Source organism: Sebastes fasciatus, chromosome 15, assembly GCF_043250625.1.
Source record: "Sebastes fasciatus isolate fSebFas1 chromosome 15, fSebFas1.pri, whole genome shotgun sequence".
NCBI lineage: Eukaryota > Metazoa > Chordata > Actinopteri > Perciformes > Sebastidae > Sebastes > Sebastes fasciatus.
Window position 1 is genome coordinate 1,546,794 of NC_133809.1, and position 20,860 is coordinate 1,567,653.

General features: G+C 38.0%; 1 long non-coding RNA gene across 2 annotated transcripts in view; it reads right to left on the reverse strand.

Annotated features, from left to right (window-relative positions):
- LOC141783766 (uncharacterized) overlaps positions 1–20,489 on the reverse strand; it is a 77,062-nt gene extending 56,573 nt beyond the window's left edge. The window contains exons 1-3 of one of the 2 annotated variants that reach the window (XR_012597350.1): positions 20,187–20,489; positions 17,111–17,203; positions 1,838–1,916 (exon numbers count right to left, since the gene is read on the reverse strand). This is a non-coding gene — a long non-coding RNA (uncharacterized LOC141783766). The remainder of the gene's footprint in view (positions 1–1,837; positions 1,917–17,110; positions 17,204–20,186) is intronic. The other variant, XR_012597349.1, reaches the window with a different exon arrangement.
- Between the last annotated feature and the right edge of the window lie 371 nt (positions 20,490–20,860).

Genomic DNA, 20,860 nt, shown 5'->3' on the forward strand with positions numbered 1-20,860 from the left:
TTCCGCTTTATGTCTTTATGTGTTTACTGGAGGTACATATAGGTCATTAGGTTGTCTAGGCATGTATTTAGGACAAGAGATGCTCACAAGTCATTTTTAGCAAGTCCAAGTCCTTTGTGCTAGGGTCCAAGTCAAGTCTCAAGTCTCTGACCTACAGCCGAAATCAAGACTCATTGGCGGGCAAGTCCAAGTCAAGTTTCAAGTCTTTGAGCTACAGTTCAAGTCAAGTCTTACATTTTTGAGGTCCAAGTCCAAGTCAAGTTTCAGGTCTTTGAACTAGAGTCCAAGTCAAGTCTCAAGTCTCTGACCTAGAGCCGAAATCAAGACTCATTGGCGGGTAAGTTCAAGTCAAGTCTTACATTTTTGAGGTCCAAGCCCAAGTCAAGTCTCAAGTCTTTGAGCTAGAGTTCAAATCAAGTTTCAAGTCTTTGAGCTAAAGTCCAAGTCAAGTTTCAAGTCTTTGAGCTAAAGTCCAAGTCAAGTCTCAGGTCTTTGAACTAGAGTCCAAGTCAAGTCTCAGGTCTTTGAGCTAAAGTCCAAGTCAAGTTTCAGGTCTTTGAGCTAAAGTCCAAGTCAAGTCTCAGGTCTTTGAGCTAAAGTCCAAGTCGAGTTTCAAGTCTTTGAGCTAGAGTCCAAGTTATGTCTGAAGTCTTTGACCTAGAGTCCAAGTTATGTCTCAAGTCATTGAGCTGGAGCCCAAGTAAAGTCTCAAGTCGTTTAGCCCAAGTCAAGTTTCAAGTCTTTGAGTTAGAGTCCAAGTCAGGTCTCAGGTCTTTGAGCTTAAGTCCAAGTCAGGTCTTAAGTCTTTGAGTTAGAGTCAAAATCAAGTCTCATTGAAGAGCAAGTCGAAATCAAGTCTCAAGTCTTTGAGCTACAGTAAACAGTTTTTAAAGTGGAAATGAAACATTCAACCAAGTTTTGCTGGCTTAGTAGATGGATTTCCACCCTAATGAACACATCATATAACATCATATCATAATATATCATATCATATCATATCATATCACATCATATCATCAATCTTCTTAAGTTAAGTTCTTGTGATAAGAAGCTTCTGTGATATTACCAACATAAATGGACATGGAAAACATTAACTTCAGTCCAGTTCAGGTTCTCTGGGAGATTCAGAACGGTGCAGCGCCAGCGTATTTGCGCCGAGCCTCCAAACACTTCTTCCAAACTGGACGCGATGCGAACAAGTGAACATCACATAGTTTCAGTTTTTCCCAGTGAAGACGTCCTAACCCGCTGCGTGCTGCAGAGAACACGCTGAGAAGAGAACACGCCCCGGATCTACAGCATTTATGTAAAGTATTGCGCTCCTCCAACCTGTTTTCACCGGTCACAATCAACGCTGACAGTAACAGACAGTTAATCAATAGCACATATCATAAAAACTACGCGGGGAGCATCTGGACGAGCCGACGCACGGCACGGGGGAGAACAAGGGTCAATTATCAATACAATGTTCACGTCCTTAAATAATTAGTCAACTGTTCGTCAGAACTTTTTTTCTTTGTGAACAAATATAATGAATGAAACATCATTTAAACGATTTCTTAATCTGCTCTTCTGATTTATAGAATATGATTTTACAGAAGAGTTAAATGTTCAGATGAAGGCTGTGATAAATAATAATAATAATAATATATTGAGAATGTGTAGGAGCATCCTGACTGAAACCCTACTATACTATAGGCTACAAATAACTATTAACACTAAACACACCTTAGCCCTATAATGTTCCAGTGTGAATATTATGTGAGTATTATAGTATTATATACCAGTGAATCCAGTATCACCAGTATGTCATCAATGTGTAAATATATGTTCTTACCTCACACATGCTGGTTATCTCTGAGGTCGTCTATCCTCCGAGCAGGGCAGCTTTTCTTCTGTTCTGGTTTCTGTCCGACCTACAATTACAGACATGAATGAGTGAACATTTAACATAGTTAAGCTGATTTATAAATGGATAATGAACTATTATATAACAAACATGACAAATGTCAGCATTTAAGAGAAAAAAGATGTTTAATTTTTTTGTGGCGAGAGCGCCGTAAGTATCTTACAAAAAGTTATTCCCCATTTTTTGTGAATTTTCCAACGAGTGTTCAGTCAGTTTCTGCTCGTTACATGTATACATGTCAAAATGTCTTTTCAAAATAAACTTCACAGGAAACTACTTAGTTAAGTTTAGGAAAAGATGGTGGTTTGGGTTAAACTTACTACTAAAGTACAGAAGTTACGTGACAAATAAATCAACTTTGACTTCTGGCCTCACACGGGGCACCATACATACACACTGATTTAAACAAATTAACAGTGCATTACCTTTCGTAGGTATAGTTATGAACGGTGGATGAGAACAGCCTGAATAGAAGTAGAAAGAAGTAGAAAATAGAAAAACCTAAAAGAAGTACAAGTACCTCAAAATTGTACATAAGTACAGTACTTCTGGCCAGACTGACGTATTTTTGGTTCCACTTTTAGCCCGAGGAGTGAGAGTATTTTATCAGCTTTCTTCTCAGGGAATGACTCACAGCATAGCATTTGTGAAATTTAATCTATTTTATTCGTGTACGTAGACACAAATTTCCCTTTTTTGTGACGCTCAGCACGACTTTCAACACCGTATTTTTCGTGCGTTTTCCTAGAAATGTCCAGCAACGCGCTCCGCTCCAGTCTTTTCAAAATAAACCTACTAAAAGATCGTGGTTTGGGTTAAAATAACTCCGGAAGTGCCGTAATTTAAGTACGGACAAATACAGACATGTGATAAATAAATCAATGTTGACTTCTGGCTTCACACAGGTCACACAGTCTGGTGTTTTTAGACACAACCATCCACCCCTACCTCCTCTCTACGCGGACTTTGTCGCTCTTTATACTTCCACAATTACGTGGATTACATACAAAATAACATATATACAAATTAACACAGCATTACTTTTCGTAGGTATAGCTATGAACAGAGTATGAGAACAGCCTGAGTAAAAGTATAGGTTAAGTATAAAGTAGTAGAAAATGGAAATATTTAAGTACTTCTGGTCAAAAATATTCAGACCGACGCATTTTTGGTTCCACTTTTAGTCCGAGGAGTGAGAGCATTTTATCAGCTTCTTCTCAGAGAATGACTCTTAACTATCCTATCTGTACTGATATTTAGGAAAACTTCAAAGCTACTACTACTACTATTGTTTGTATGATATCCTACAAAAAGATATTCCCCATTTTTTGGCATGTTTTCCTTCGAATGTCCAGCAACACTTGTACATTTTCGTTACATCCATACAGTCACTTTTCAAAATAAACCTCCGTTTTCACATGTTAGTTTAGGAAAGTTTAGGAAAAGATGGTGATTTTGGGTTAAAATAACTCCAGAAGTGGCGTAACTTAAGTACAGAAGTTATGTGACAGATAAATCAACTTTGACTTTTTGCCTCACACGGGGCACCAATAGTGGCGTTTTTTGACCCACCCATCCATCCCGACATCCTCCCTACACAGACTTTGATGCTCTTTATACTTCCTGGTTCACGATTACGTGGATTACATACAAATTGATCTTGTTTACATTATTTTTTGTAGGTATAGCTACGAACGGTGTATGAATAATAAGAATGCAAGACAACATGCGTAATTAAAATATAAGATAAAAACAAAAATAAGATGAAAGAAATATAATATTTACAGAAAATAATCACCAGATTTAAGGCAGTTTCGTTTATAAGATTAAAGTTAAGTGTAGAACCAAAACGTGTTCGTCCATCTCTCAATCCTGTCCCACTTCCTGTCTGTAGCCCGTTGGTTCCTATTGAAGTTTTTTTAAAAACCCTAGTATATAGTTTCATCACCTCAAACAGCTGCTCATTGTAGTTTTGATCAAACTAACAGGAGGAAATAGAGCATTAGATAGTAGTTAGTAGATATTTTCACGGCTGGTTTGGAGGTTTGGAGCTTTTCAGAGTGAAGTTAACCTCCGGAGCAGATTATTATCACACCACATATTAAATTCTCTGAGATTCAGCGTCCGACCTTCAACCTCTTTCACATTTCTTTCCTCCCGTCTGCTCAGCCTCCGGAGGGATTTGCTTCCACTTTTTGGCTTTTTCCCGTCTCCCTCCAACTATTCCTCCTATTATATATATATTTATATATGTCTCTTTTTAATATTCTCCCGTCACCTTCCCTGCTCTCTGTTTTCACTCTGAAATGATGCTGTCAGTCCCATGAAGGCAGTTCCTGTGGATGCTGGATGAGTCATGTGTTCAGGGGGTTTCTGCAGGTCCGTCATGGCTGCCGGTTCTGCTCAGAGTCTGGTAAATACTGGTTGTTGTTGTTGTTGTTGTTGTTGTTGTTGTTGTTGTGTCTGCTGTGTTGTTTGTGTGGGTGGAGGTGTGAGTCTTTGCAGAGGTTACAAACTGTGTCTCTTTTTTGTTGTGAAATGCTCCACAAAACTGAAACAGGAAAAGAAAAGCGGTTTTCTCTCAGTGTTTGTTCCTCGTAGTTTACACTTAAAAGAGTTTTTTAATTCATGATTCCTCTTAAATATGAAATTCTCCTCCGTTCAGCGATAGAAACATCTCCACACTGGTGGAAGAAGTATTCAGATCTTTTACTGCAGTTAAAGTACAACAAATACTCTAGTATTCACAATCCTACTTAAGTAAGAGTACCGAAATATTATTTAATAAATGAACTTAAAGTATCAAAAGTAAAAGTAGGCGTTCCACAGTAAGATGTATCTGAAATATTATCACAGTAAAAACTGATGCATCAATTTTAGAGCAGCATAGAACATGTGAAATGTCCCCTAGAACCTCCTCTGTGACCACTAACACATCAAGGGTCCTTACAACCTTCTTAGTGGTCATCAGAACTTCCTAAAGGTCGCCTAGAACCTCCTGAATGACACACAGAGCCTCCTCATTGATCACAAGAACCTCTCTTAAAGGACCACTTAAACTTCCTAAAGGTCACCTAGAACCTCCTCTGTGACCACTAACATATCAAGGGTTCTTACAACCTCCTCATTGATCACAAGAACCTCTTAAAAGACCACTAGAACCTCTTATAGGATACCTACAACCTCATCAGTGACCAGCTGAGCCTCTAAGGGACACCTAGAACTTCCTTAGGAAACACCAGAACATCTAAAAGGAACCCTAGAACATCTCAGTGACCACTAGAACTTCTAAATGGTGCCACGTAGCCTCCTCGTTGATCACAAGAACCTCTTAATGGACCACTAGAACCTCCTAAAGGACACACAGAGCCTCCTCATTGATCACAAGAACCTCTTAAAGAACCACTAGAACCTCTCAAAGGACACACAGAGCCTCCTCGTTGATAACAAGAACCTCTTAAAGGACCACTAGAACCTCTTATAAGATCACTACAACCTCACCAGTGACCATCCAAGTCTGTAAGGGACACCTAGAACCTCCTTAAGAAACACCAAAAGCTCTAAAAGGACCTTTAGAACCACCTCACTGACCTCTAGAACTTCACAAGAACCTCCTAAAGGACCACTAGAACCTCTTATAGGATCCCTTCAACCTCATCAGTGACCATCCAAGTCTCTAAGGGACACCTAAAACCTCCTTAAGAAACACCAGAACATCTAAAAGTACCTTTAGAACCATCTCCGAGACCTCCTAAAGGACGCACAGAGCCTCCTCAATGATCACAAGAACCTCTTATAGGATCCCTTCAACCTCATCAGTGACCATCAGAGTCTCCTCCTTAAAAATGATTATAAATTAATCAACTTGTTTTCTGGTCATTTGTTCTAAAGGGTTCTCCTCTGAATCTAACGGAGAACGTCAACCAGCTGTTACTAAAGGAGGAAGTGATTTAAGGTGGTATGTTTTAACCAGCTGTTACTAAAGGAGGAAGTGATTTAAGGCGGTATGTTTCAATTAGCTGTTACTAAAGCTGGAAGTGATTTAAGGCGGTATGTTTCAACCAGCTGATACTAAAGGAGGAAGTGATTTAAGGCGGTATGTTTCCCTGTAAAGGAGGGAGTTGAACCCGTGACCCTGCCGGTGTCGGTGCCTTGCTCGGCGGCCCACACAGAGGAAGTGATTTAAGGTGTTAAAGTCTTTAAAGGATTAGTCCGCCGTAGATTTAAAGTGTTTCTATCAAAGCGTGTAATCCTCCTCAACAGGCCTGCTGGGAGTCTGAACCCCGATGAAGAGACCGGCTCGTCTTCCTCTTCAAAGACCTGAGACCACGACCTCTGACCTCTGACCTCCTCACTGTTAAACTGACTGCTGCCTCTCTGTTGTTTCCTCTCCCTCTCTCTCTCTCTCTCTCTCTCTCTGCGTCTCTATTTATTGAATGGACTCTCTCTCATCATTGATCTGAGATGATGTTTACTGTACATTTAGATTTGACATGAGATGAATAAAGTTATCAGGTAAAAACTAAACTAAATATAAACTCTGATGTCTCCTTCTTTTACTCCTTTTTCTTCTTTCCTACATCTCCATCTTTCCTTCCTTCCTTCCCTTCTTCCATCTTATTTCTTGTCCACTTTTCCTTCCTTCCTTCCAATTCTTGTCCTTCTTTACTTCCCTCCTTTCTTTGCTTCCTTCCCTCCTATTCCTTGTCCGTCTTTCCTTCCTTCCTATTCCTTGTCCATCTTTCCTTCCTTCCTATTCCTTGTCCATCTTTCCTTCCTTCCTTTTTTGCTTACATCTTTCCTTTCTTCCTTTCCTTCCTCCTATTCCCTCTTCCTCAGTTTCCTCTGTTCCATCCTTACCTCCTTTCCTTTTAGTCGACCTCTCCTTCTTTCCTTAAGATCACTCCTAACTTCCTTCTCCTGTTTGTTCTCAACCCTTTAACCTTTAAACACGTCTGTTTATGTGAAGCTGAACAAGCCAAGTTTCCACGTTCCCTCCTCCTCCTCCTCTTCATCCTTCCTTCCTTCCTTCCGTCCTTCCTTCCTTCCTCCCGTTCCCCTCTCGGAGGAGAACTCGACTCCTCGGCGGCTGTAATCACTTTACTACTGTTTTTGTTCGCAGTAAGTGGACTAAATATTTGGATGCTCATAAGCAAAGCAGAATAATTGAATGTGTGATTTGTGGCAGCTGGCTCGGTCTACGGGCTCGTCTCGGCATAATGAAAACAGCTAGCGAGCCGCTGTAAACAAAAGCAACTTGTTATGTTGCAAACCCCTCGCTGTGCTTTGCTGTGTGTGGGAAACAACTAATTTTCTTGATGGCGTACTGTAATCATGGCGAAGCTTTACCACGCGCTGTGCTGAGTACTGCTCTGCTTATTAATACGGAGAGAGAGAGAGAGAGAGTCGGTCCACTCCTGGCAGAGCTGCTATTACTGTAAACACTTTAAAGAGAACAATACGGGAAGCTCAAGTATTATAATTATTAGTGGAGTCCAGAGCGGCGGACCGGGCCGGCTGGAGGACCTGAGCCCCGTTTACACGCTTTACTTTAAATAATAATCATAAAATAACTACAGTAATAACAACCAGACCCTCTACAGCCGGCGGGGAGACGAAGCTCGTCCACTCGACGGGGACATTAACAAACCAAAACTCTACAAACATAACTAAACTGTAATAATTAAAACGGTTTCACCCTCATGATGATGATAAATATGAGAATTAGGGCGGTTTTTAAATGAACCTTAAAGGGAGATCTGTCAAGTATTTAATACTCTTATCAACAAATATGCTGCTTTATGCAAATGTATTTATATATTTATTATTTTAAATCAATTAACACAAAACAATAACAGATATTGTCCAGAAATCCTCACAGGTACTGCATTTAGCATAAAACAATATGCTCAAACTGCTCAGACTTGCCCCAAACTGCATGTGATTATCATAAAGTGGGCATGTCTGTAAAGGGGAGACTCGTGGGTACCCATAGAACCCATTTACATTCACTGATCTGGAGGTCAGAGGTCAAGGGACCCCTTTGAAAATGGACATGACAGTTGACAGTTTGGAGCGTTTTTTAACCTCCTTCATGACAAGCTATTCTGACATGTTAGGTACCGATGGATTCATCAAGTTTTATAGTTTCATATGATACCAGTATCGGACTTTTCTTCTTTCATTGTTTCGTTCTTTTTATCAGACAATTTTTCCAGGCATTTTTTTGACAATTTAAAAAAAAAAAATTGACATTTTTCAGACTTTTTATTGAACATTTTTCAGACATTTTTTTCAAATATTTTTCAGACTTTTTTATCAATTTTCGGACAAAAGCCCTCACACGTTCACATATCTGGAGGTCAGAGGTCAAGGGACCCCTTTGAAAATGGTCATGACAGTTTTTCCTCGCCAACATTTAGCGTAAGTTTGGAGCGTTATTTAACCTCCTTCACGACCAGCTAGTCTGACGTGGTTGGTACCGATGGATTCATCAGGTTGTCTAGTTTCATATGATACCAGGATCTTCACTCTAGCTTTAAAACTGAGCCGCTACAACCTAAAAATCACATTAAAGAAATTAGTGGCGTTAAAAGTAATTTGCGTTAACGAGTTATTATCACGTTAACTTTGACAGCCCTAATATAAATAAAATTTTAAATTAATTTATTTAAGATTTGTCAACATTTTCTTATTGGGCTTAATTTCTAATGATATAAATTGAATCGGGATGTCCGCATACATTTGGCCATTTATATGGTTTCTATGGTTTATAAGGTTTATATGGCTACCAAACTGTCCATAAAGCAGTTACAACTATGTAGTAATTAAAAGTAGCTCCACCTTTACCGGCTGCAACATTAAAGTGATATTAATGCATAACTATAATACAATAATGTAGATTATTCTGCATAATGAGTACTTTTATTTAAGATACTTTAAGTTTATTTTGATGCTGATACTTTTATACTTTTACTTTACTTTACTTTAGTGAAGTAAAACATCTAAATACTTCATCCACCGTGACTTTTGCAATACTTGTTTTTCTCTTCCCGTGTTTATTGTGACCGTTCTGCACTAAAATATAAATTAATTTTATGTGAAAACTTACTTGGTTTCTGATTGTTGGATGACAAAATAATTAATCAACTAATTATAAAGGAAAAAAAATAAATAACGGGAGTTCAACGTGACGCCTTCAAATGTCTAATTTTGTTCAAATACATAAAATATATTCAGTTTAATATCAAAGACTAATAAAAATAACAGAAAATATTCACATTTGAGAAGCCGGAGCTGCAAAATGTTTTATATTTTTACTTAAAAAATTACTTAAAATGACTAATTGATAATCAAAATTGTTGCTTGTGAACATTTGCACATTCAATCTTCCTCGTTTTTAAACACTTTGCATATTATACATATTTTCTTTGTAAATTTTATGATTCTTTTGCGGAACTTTTTTATTTTTTTTTATTTTCTCTTGTATGTGAAAACCTACTTGTTTTTTGTCTGATCCTTCTGTTGAATATATTACTTTAGATATCTTTAAAGGAAACTTCTGTTCTATATTTAAGATTCGTGACTTTTGCAATACTTGTTTTTTGCTTTTTCTCTTAGTGTGTTTATTGCTGAAGCTCTTTTCATTTAAAAAAGATATTTTACATATTTTTATTGTAAATTTTTGTTCTATATTTGATGTTTTATTTATTTTTTTTATTTATTATATTATTTAATAAAATTAAATGAAATTATAAATATAAATTATAAATTACTAAATATAAAAAATATTAAATGAAATTACTTTAAATTATTAATTGATGATCAAATTTAAATTACATATTTAATAAAATTAAATAAAATTATAAATATAAATGATAAATGATAAATTACTAAATACAGAAAATATTAAATTAAATTACTTAAAATTATTAAATGATGATCAAAATTAAATTACATTATTTAATACAATTAAATTACATTATACATATAAATTACTAAATATAAAAAAGCTGCATTTTGACGAAGAAAAAGTGTCATGTCCATTTTCAAAGGGAAGTAAAAGATCTGAATACTTCTTCCTCCACTGCTAAAATGTAGAGAAGTAGAAGTATAACATTGTGGAGAATAGAAATACTCAAAGAGAGTAGAAGTACCTCATAGTGTGAGTTAATTAGAGTACTTGTAACTTGGCTTGTCAACGTGACTTTCACTGAAGGATTGACGTTTAAAAGCTTCATTTTGAAGCTTAAACTTCTTCTTTCACTTTTCCGTCCTCCTCTCTCTCTCTTTATCTCTTCATCGGTCTCATCCTCCTCTCTCTCTTTATCTCTTCATCGGTCTCATCCTCCTCTCTCTCTTTATCTCTTCATCGGTGTCATCCTCTCCCTCTTTATCTCTTCATCTCTCTCTGAAGACTCTCCAGCTCTTCATCCTCTCCCTCGTCTGTCTTCTTTCGACAGATTCCTCCTTCAGAGGAACAAAAGCTGCTCTCCACATCACTTAGTGCAGAGCTGCACCTGTGGACGGCCCAGAGACCGTCACACAGGAGGGGGGGTAGGGGGGGGGCGACCCCTGAGAGGGGTCAAGAGTCAGGGTCGGGGGTCAGAGGTCAAGAGGAAGTCCTTTCTGCCGACGGAGAGCCACTTATCATTCTCATCTAATGGAGCAGCCATCTGTCAATCAGGAAGAGAGGGGAGGGGCCAACAGGTATCACTGTGGCCCCCCCGCTGCCGCCACCGTCGCCGCCGCTGTCCCCCCAGGGCCGGCGTTCTAGAAATATGGCTCAGGGGTCCGAGGCGGGTCGTGGGATTGTTTAGGGTGTCCCTCTGTCCCCCGACCCTGAACGGTGGAGACGAGCGTCGGTCGTCTTCTTTAATCGAGTTTCACTGAAGACGTCCTGCTGCTGCTGCTGCGACCATTACCTTCTAAAATACCATCATCTGAGACGTTTCTGGTCAAATACTGAGAAATATACATCATAAAATGTCTCGTTTTGTCTGATCAACGCTCCAAAAACTAAATATTTTCAGTTTAATATCAGACACCAATAAAAAAACATGAGAGGAGCTGGAGATTTGATGTTTTCTTAGAAATGACTTTAAATTATTAATTGATGATCAAAATGTAATTACATTATTTAATAAAATAAAATAAATATAAATTATAAATTACTAAATATTAAAAATATTAAAAATATTAAATGAAATGACTTAAAATGATTAACTGATGATCAAATTTAAATTACATATTTAATAAAATTAAATAAAATTATAAATGTAAATTTAAATGATAAATTAATAAATAAAAAAAATATTAAATCAAATTACTTAAAATTATTGATTGATTATCAAACTTAAATTACATTATTTAATCAAATTAAATGAAATTATAAATATTTATGAATATAAATATAAATGATAAATTACTAAATATAGAAAATATTATATTAAATTACTTAAAATTATTGATTGATTATCAAACTTAAATTACATTATTTAATCAAATTAAATGAAATTATAAATATATATATATATATGAATATAAATATATTCACATTTAAGAAGCTGGAGCAGCAAAATCTTTAAATATGTTTTACTTACAAAATTACTTAAAATGATGAATCGATCATCATATGACATACTATGTATTGGGACATACTAAATATTTTCCGGCATACTAAATAGTACGGTAGTATTGGAACGCACAGTTGGAGTGCAAAGGTGCTAGACCCGTCCTGTGTTCTGGGAGGTAAAATGACTGTTTTTGTGAATGGAGTCTGGTGGCTTTGAAGAGAGAGACATAACGTCTTCAGTTCCCCGTCAGAACGGGCTGTCTTGTATTTTAATTAGAAACACACACAAATGTTAACTAGCTTATTAAAATAACGTCAGACTTCTTCTTCTCTTGATCAGTTTCCAGCGGTTGGATATAACGGAGTACATTTACTAAATTAAACTGAACTTTAAGTACATTTCTGAGGTACAAGAGCTGGTCAGTGTGACCCGGCTAATTGGTCCTCACACCAAAAAAACTGTCCTGTAAACATGATTTCAGTCTTTAATTAGTAAAAAACTAAACTTGAGGAACTTTTCTGTCAAAATGTGTTAAGTTTGTTTGTTTCCACAAGTTTCTGCTTCACACCCGAAAGTTATTTATGAGCATAAGAAACTCTTTTTATTAGAAACAATTCATGGAGCTGATAAAACTTTTATATTGTCAATTTACCTATAAACACTTCTACTACTGTTTTACTACCTGTTAATATCTCTGCATATATTCAAGAAATATTCTTATTTAATTCTCATTTATATTTCAAGAAATATTCATATCTAATTCTTATTTATATTTCCATAAATATTCTTATTTAATTTATATTTAAAGAAATATTCTTATCTCATTTGTATTATACCATTCTTGCAATTATATTTAACACACTTAGAATAGAACCCACTTATAAGCAGTTTGTATTTACGTATTTGCACTTTGGTTATTTGTTATATATTGCACATCTTCATGCAAATATTTGTACATATTTGTTATATTCTCATTTCTTATTTTAAATGTTATGACTTACTTAGATTTCTTTACATATATTGTGTTTATATTGTAGCCTTATAGACATCATTTGCATGCTACTTACAGATGAAAAACATGCGATTAATTTGTGATTAATCACGATTAAATATCTGAATCGGTTGACAGCCCTAGTATAAAATGTCGTCACTTCAGGGACTCCGTAGTAAGCCGTCTGCTGTCACGTGATCTTCTCCATGTTTACAGAAAGTGAAACTGATGTTGTGTAAATGACCAGCTGCGTCCTCGTGTGTGACAACAAACACCTGAGTGTGTTTCTCCGCCTCCTCCGGACCTGCTCACTAACGAACTGACTAACGAACGAACTGAGACAGAGTCAGTGTGACAGAACCTTCTGGGCTGTCTGTTGATCCACCGCCGCACATCTTAATCCAGCGATCCTTCAATTACCCTGAAACACAATCTGTTGTCACCTGGGCCTCGCACCGCCTCGCACCGCCTCGGACGGCTAATACCAAACATTCCCAGAGCTGCTCGGGACTCCCTGTGGACCTCCTCCTCCTCTTCCTCCTCCTCCTCCTCCTCCTCCTCCTCCTCCTCTTCCTTCTCCACCTCCTCCTCTTCTTCCTCCTCCTCTTCTTCCTCCTCCTCCTCCTACTCCTCCTCTTCTTCCTCCTCCTCCTCCTCCTCCTCCTCCTCCTCCTCCTCCTCCTCCTCTTCCTCCTCCTCCGTATCATCTCTTGGTGATTTAGAAGCTGTTTTTTGTCTTATTTTGTGTCGTTTTGGTCATTCGGATGCTTCTTTACAGCACTAAAAGTCATTCTAACATCAGTAAATGATGAAGAACATGCAGCCGTGATAGAAAGCCGACCCCGCCGGTGGCCTCTAATGATCAGATCAGTGATTTAATGACAGCCTGGTCGGTTCTGGGAGAAGCCTCTGGCTGTGTTTCTCAGACCTCCAGGAGGGATTGGAGAGCCGGGGGGCTGCGGTCGGTAGCATGGCCCAAAACCACAGCTGGTCCCTGGGGGGGGCGTGGTGAGGCTCTCACCCAGACACCCGGAGGAACAGGTGGAGCGTGGGAAGAGAAGCTCATGTACAGGTAACGAATAACTGTACTAACATGAACACACACACACTGTAGTTTATTCTGATTAACCCCTCATCCACCGTCCTGCTGCCACTAATACTCACTACAGCACCACATGTGGATTCATCCGCACCTGAATATAGTCCGCAATAAATGCACTACTTTTTACTTTTTATCGGACACTTTTTGGACACTTTTTAGATTATTTTTTTTTTTACTTTTTTTCAGACATTTTTTTTTTCTTTTGATCGGACATTTTTTAAACTTTTTTTCGGCCTTTTTTAAACTTTTTTTTTTGGTTACATTTGTTGTATTTTTTTTAACCTTTTTTCTGACATTTTCTTTTTTACTTTTTATCGGACACTTTTTGGACATTTTTTAGATTTATTTTTTTTTAAAACTTTTTTTCAGACATTTTTCGGAATTTTTTTTACTTTTTTAACCTTTTTTTCCGACTTTGTTTTTGTACTTTTGTTTTACTTTTTTCTGACTTTTTTTCACTCTTTTTTTTTACTCTTTTTCTTACATTTCTTACTTTTTATTGGACATTTTTTGGACATTTATTCAGACATTTTTCTGATATTTTTTACCTTTTTTGCTGACATTTTTTTTAACTTTTTTTTCGGACAATGTTCGAAAAATGTATGAAAAAATCGGAAAAATGTCCAAAAAATGTCCAGAGAACTCTTGACGTGATGACAGTGAACACATTGCGACATAAATTGGCGAGGGATTATAAAATGGACCTCGTGATGAGCTCCTGTTTGTTTGTGTTTTTAATTATACATTCACAAAGTGCCTGGAGCTACAACCATCTTGTGTTTACTCAGGTGAGCTTCCTACCTGGTGTCACATTTCACCTTCACAATACGTCTGTTTAGAAACAAACAACACTTATTTGGTCACAGACGAATCAAAGTGGGAACACAAAGACTCACTGAGGTCTCTGGTTTCTGGGAACAGACGCAATCAACTGCACATTTAATATGTAGGGCCGTCAGTCCATTCAGATATTTAATCTGGATTAATCACAAATGAATCGTGCATTTCTTATCTGTTCTAAATGTTCCTTAAAGGGAGATTTGTCAAGTATTTAATACTCTTATTAACATGGGAGTGGAACACTTGTTAGCCTGGCTTTTACCTAGTTACTAGTTTTATTATACTATACTGTCTATATTCATTTTAATGTTTTTATTTCTTTATTAAACTCGTGATCCTTTTAACTCTTTATGTTCAGCACTAGGAGTTGCACTTGATGTGCGACTAAATAAACTCCTAGTTGAATGTGAAGATGTGCACGTGTCCCTGCAGGTCCTCCGCTGTTAACAGTTTAACTCCTCAGATCAGAAACGTGAAGCCTGATTAAATCTTCTTCTGTGGTGTCCGGGGCAGTCTGCAGTATTTACACCACAGAGGAAATGAAATTATCTCTGCTGGAACCGAGCTTGATTGAGAGAAGAAGAAGAAGAAGAAGAAGAAGAAGAAGAAGAAATAAATAAAAAAACAACGACGACGACTGAATGATGAGTATTTTCAGGTCGCGCTGATCTAAATACACAATTCTTTTATTTCCCCACACGTCAATCATCGTCCTTTTCATTAAACGATTAGTTAAGAGAAGAAAAACACTGTGATTCTGATGCGGGATCTCCGGGGAAGCGAGCGAGCGAGCGGTCTGATTGCGGCGCCGCTCGGCCCCTCGCCGTCGACGGCCCTCGTCGGCTGAATGCCAGTAATCATTTGCCTGATTTGATACGAGGAGGAATGAAGCGAGCCATCTTGATTAATGCTGATTTGAACGGATGGATGGATGGATGGACCCCCTCCTCCTCCTCCTCCTCCTCCTCGTCGCCGCCACCATCACCAGTATCACCAGCGCCGACCCCCCCCCCCACCCCGAGGAGACGGCGGCCTGCGGGAATATTTTTACACATCGACGGCCTCCAATCAGCTAATGGCTGCTTCGCTGATGGGAAGGTGGAGGATTGTGGGATATGTGGCCTCGGCGGCGAGGAGGAAGACTGCAACCTGAACACGGCGCCGGCCTGTTTGGATCCAAACAGCCAGAAAACAACCAGAGGAAAGTCAGCGACTCTGAAACACGTCTAGACATCAGGAATCCTCGGAAATGCGTCCAATACTGCCCAAAATTCAGGATCGGTTATCGGCGAGTACGCCAGTCTACGCACCGATACCATCATCTATTCACTTGTTCAACCGGAGATAAAATCATTTATTAACACAGAAAATATAAAATAAATTCTTCTTCTCCGCTCCAAACCAGCAGCCTTCACTGTGCCGTCGCCCTGGAGGAATCACGGCTGCCACTAGCAGCTACTGGTTTAGAGCAGAGAAGAAGAACTTTTGTCATGTGACGATAGTAAACAACAACAGCGCGGTGCTAGCGGAGAATATAACGGTGGTCAGAGCGAGGAACACGTCAGACATTTGGTGATATTTCACTGTGGAAAATCCAACAATTAAAGAAAGTTTTATGGCGTTCATTCTCTGTATGTATTTGTTCATGTTTTACATTAAAGAGTTTAACCTGAGCCAGGTCGTACAACAAAGACAGCAATCGTATCACATCCGTACATGCTCAGTAGTAAACAGCTGTTAATAAATAAATAAATAAAAACTATATATTTTTTATCACGCTGGTATCAGATAAATGTATTTATTAATTTTAATTATTTATTTATTTTCTGATCCATTTAGTTTGTATTATCATTATTATTATTATTATCATATTATTATTATTATTATTATTATATTTAGTTATTTATTCCCCCCGCGAGCACAATAGTTATGTCTGTGCATACGCGTGATAGAATATGAAGGTATGTAAGCAGGTTTGTTCCAGTTTTGTTTGCATAAAAGCGGAAAAAAATTCTATGAAAAATATTTGAATATAAAGATAAAACAATTAATTGATTAATGAAGAAAATAATGTGCGGCTGCAGCCCTGAACCGAACCGGAGCTTTACAGAGAGAGGAAAGACAAAAGAGAGAGAAGACAATATGTACATACATTTGTGAGATACTTTACGGTATAAATGCAGCAGGACTTCATTTTGAGTCCTGTTTGTGTTTCATGGATGAAAACGAGGAAATTCAGTTTTTCTCAATTTTTAAGTGTGGAAACTACAAACGTGTTTCATGAAATCAGTGCCGGTTCTGTTGGTGTTTGTCACACGGATCCATCGCTCGGCCTCAGCCTCCGCCAGCTGTCGGCGCCGCGCTCCGCAGAGCGAAATAAGCGCTTTCATTTTTTTTTCAGGAAACAAGTTTGATGAAATTTTGCTTCACCCAGTGGTGCTTGAATCAAAGCGGCAAATCAGGGGAAGACGGAGGAGAGAGGCCGCCGGCCGGTGACGGAGACGGAGACGACGGAAAAGACATCTGATCAAGAAAAATCAAAGTGAGGCTGCTTCGCCTCTCAGACGGAAAATAAATTCATCCTGATGACGAACATCTAAAAATACCTTTTTACTTCTGAATAACCTGCATGTTTGGCATCACGCGACACATCATCAGTGTCACCTGACAAATACACAAAAGATTTTAAAAACCTTTTCTTTAGACGACTGAAGGCGTCTCGCTTCCTCCGAACGTCTGAATCAAGTCGCCGTCACTCTGAATCCATCAGACGCTGATTTATCATCCTGCAGAAGACAGACATTTGATTTAATTAAACATTTTATCCTCTTTGTACATCATAATGCAACTGCTCTTTTTGCCTTCCATAAGTTTAACAAATTAATCAGAAATGTGGACTAGACCTCTGCATCAATAACACACTAAATATTATGTTGAGTTTCTGACTCATTCACATCTCCAACCACAAATTATAGAATAAAGTGAAGCCTGTAAGATACACAACGCCACCTGTAGTCAGAATATAAACGTATTATTATTATCACCAATCACAGGGCAGGCCTATGGAGGACACAACCTGACAAAAATAAATTAAAAAAAGACATATATAGCAATAAAAAACGAGATAAATTATAAAATGTGACATAAATTGATATTTCTGTTTTTATTTGCTTCTTTATTTAGTATTAATTCCCTTAATTATTTACTCTTGTTTAATTTAATTTATTTATATATATATTTATTTTATTATTTATTAAATGTATTTATTAATTTTGCATTTATTTTCAAATTTATTTTATTTTCAGTATTCTTTTCTTTACACATTTCTTTTATAGAGAGGCAAAGTCCCTGTTTTAATTGGCTTCTTTTTTTATTTATCTTTGTATTAATTCCCTTATTTATTTACCTCTCTGTTTAATTTTGAATTTTATTTATTTATGTATTTATTTATTTTATAAAGTTTTAAATTAATTAATTAATTTTTTAATTTTTTATTTATTGATTTATTCACACTAAATATTATGTTTAGTTTCTGAGACTGAGAAGAGGCTGCCTTCACATCTCCAACCACAAATTATAAAATAAAGTAAAGCATCAGAACGTTATAATGTTATGGGTCGTAACAGCGCCATAACAGCACTTTTTGGCTTTAATTCATTAGATTCTTCATGTACCTAATAAAGTGGAGTGTATGTAAGCATTGCAATGTAATCATAAGCTTATGCTTTTGTAATCGTGACGAGGAAATGTTCTTTTATTGGATTTCTATGGATTCCTCAGGTTTCATGTGATACCAGTATCTTCACTTTATCTTTAAAACTGAGCTACAACCTCTGAGAGATTAAAGCGTGGTAACTTCGACAGACCAGTTTTTATTGATACGCCAACTTTTCTACTTCAATGTAAAAACTTTTAGTGATATTTGGACTTTTGTTTTGAGTTTGTGGCGTTCAGAGAACGAGGTCACCGTTACCAGTTAGTTTTAGGTTCAAAGATCTTTGACCGAAGCCGACTAACGTTTCCAGAATATGAAATTAAATGAGATGAAATCCTCAGACTCGGCGCTGTGTGGCGGCCCGAGGCCTCGTCTGAACCCGCCTCAGTCGGCTCCAATCAGCTGCCGGCTGACGGTTGTCAAAGCAACGGGTTGAGAAGGTGTTTGATGGTAGAGCTGTCCAACGACCAATCGGCTGCTGCCCCCGCTGCTGACATGTGACAGCGCTTAGCCCCGCCCGGCTCAACCGGAGGCCCGTCAGAGCGCCACGAGACGGTTTAATCCGTTACACCAGAGAGAGAGAGAGAGAGACAGGAAGCAGACAGACAGGCAGCCTGAAGACAAGATGGAGGTCACGTCTCTCTGTGGCGTCCTCCGTCTTCTACTCAGCTCCTCGAACAATAACCCTCAAACTACGAGTCAAAGCGTTCAACTCTCTTTAACTTCTACATGAATGTTAACAGGAAGAGTCACAGTACTGCAGAAAAGTACTCATACCACAATACAACTACTGTACTCAAAGCCTTACTGCAGGAAAAGTACTAATACCACACTGAAAATACTCCACTACAAGTAGAAGTACTAATACCACACTGTGGAAATACTCCACTACAAGTAAAAGTATTCCATAATAGTCCATACACATAATGTACATATCAACACTAGTGTACTCACAGTGTCAAGTGCATTAGAGGCTTTGACAGTCATGACTTATCACATTCACTACTTTCACCCCATTAATCACATAAATCAGGCGATTCCCCTCATGACACACCGACAGTTTGGGAGTCCCGTAGAGAGTTTTCCTCGGAGGAAACGTTTTGTTGTCTGGGAGTATGGAAAATATTTTTCAACTTTAGTTTTGAACCCGAACAATCTCTATCACATCACGTGCACAAATTAATGAATGAGTGGAACATGATACACGTCTATCTAAGTATAATATTGTTATCATTATTTTAATTGTGGTGAAAACCGGGACATTTGAGTGTTTTACAGATATTTCTCGGGACTCCTCTCAGGGGGCGTTCAGAGGACATCGGGGGGCGTTGAGGTGTTCTTGGGGGGCGTTTGAACTTTACACCAAAGATTCATGATGCTCTCATCCTCGGCTGGTCTTCTGACCATCCCCACCTCACATCTCAGCACCCATGGGTGCTAGAGCATTCAGCTGCACCCAGGCTCTGGACCTCCCTCCCTCCACACATCCAACAGTCTGACACTTTACAACATTCAAGTTCACGCCAGAGGAGCCAATTATTCAGGTTTCTTTCCTGGGAGTTAAAGGTCAAATTAAAAGTTTAACATAAAATGCAGTTGCAGTGAAGTTATTATTTTGTTATTTTCCCTCTTTTGAAGTCTCCAGAATGCTGAAACAAAGTCTCTGAAACTCTAAACACCCAGAGGTTTAGAAATCCTCCCTTTTTTAAGGTCTCAAATTTAGCAAGTATGTTTGTGATACCTAATTAAAGTCTGAATGTCAAATTTATAACTGTTGCAAAACTCATAAATATATATTACATTCAAATGCTTTTTTAATGATATAACATAGAATAATAATAATAATAATAATAATATGATGAGGATATAAATAAATAATAATCTGTATAATAATAATAATAATCAACATTAATATTAAGGAAGGCAATTAGCCTACATTTTATTTGATGGGGCGCTAGGCCAGAAAAGATTGAGAACCTCTGAACTAGAGAGCAAATAAAACAAATAAAACAAATAAAACAAATAAAACAAATAAAACAAATAAAGCTTTTTACCTGTTCAACTGTGACATCAGAGCTAGCTTAGCTGTGCTAGCTAGACGTTAGCGGTCTCTTGTTAACCCTCCTGGATCAATATATCTCAAAAAGGATATAAAAAAAACGTTCTCCTTCGATAGTTTCCTCTTTTTCTCTTCAGATCATTCAGATATGTCTCTACTTTAGAGTATAAAGAGGTTTAGGCCATGCTGCTGCAGGACTGTTCCTCAACGTCAATCAAACTGGTGTTCAGTCTGCCGGGCTGCTATTGGCTGCTGAGAGCTGAGGGGGCGGGACGAGGCTGCAGGTGAAGCGTGATTGACACCTTCCTCAGCAAATCATTGTGCTTATAGAGGAGGCAGCTGTGGCTCAGAGGGTAGAGCAGGTTGTCCACCAATCGGAAGGGGATTCGATCCCCGGTTGCTCCAGGTCACATGTCGATGTGTCCTTGAGCAAGACACTTAACCCCAAATTGTGTGAATGAGCATTTAGATCAGATCCTGATGGGCAAAGTTGGCACCTTAGCAGCCTCTGCCATCAGTGTTTGTGAATACTGACATGTAGTGTAAAGCGCTTTGAGTGGTTGGAAGACTAGAAAAGCGCTATATAAATGCAAGTCCATTTACCATTTATAGTATATTCTGTGCAATTTGTATGTTCTAACTTCTCAAAATGTGTGTTTTTTTCCAGCA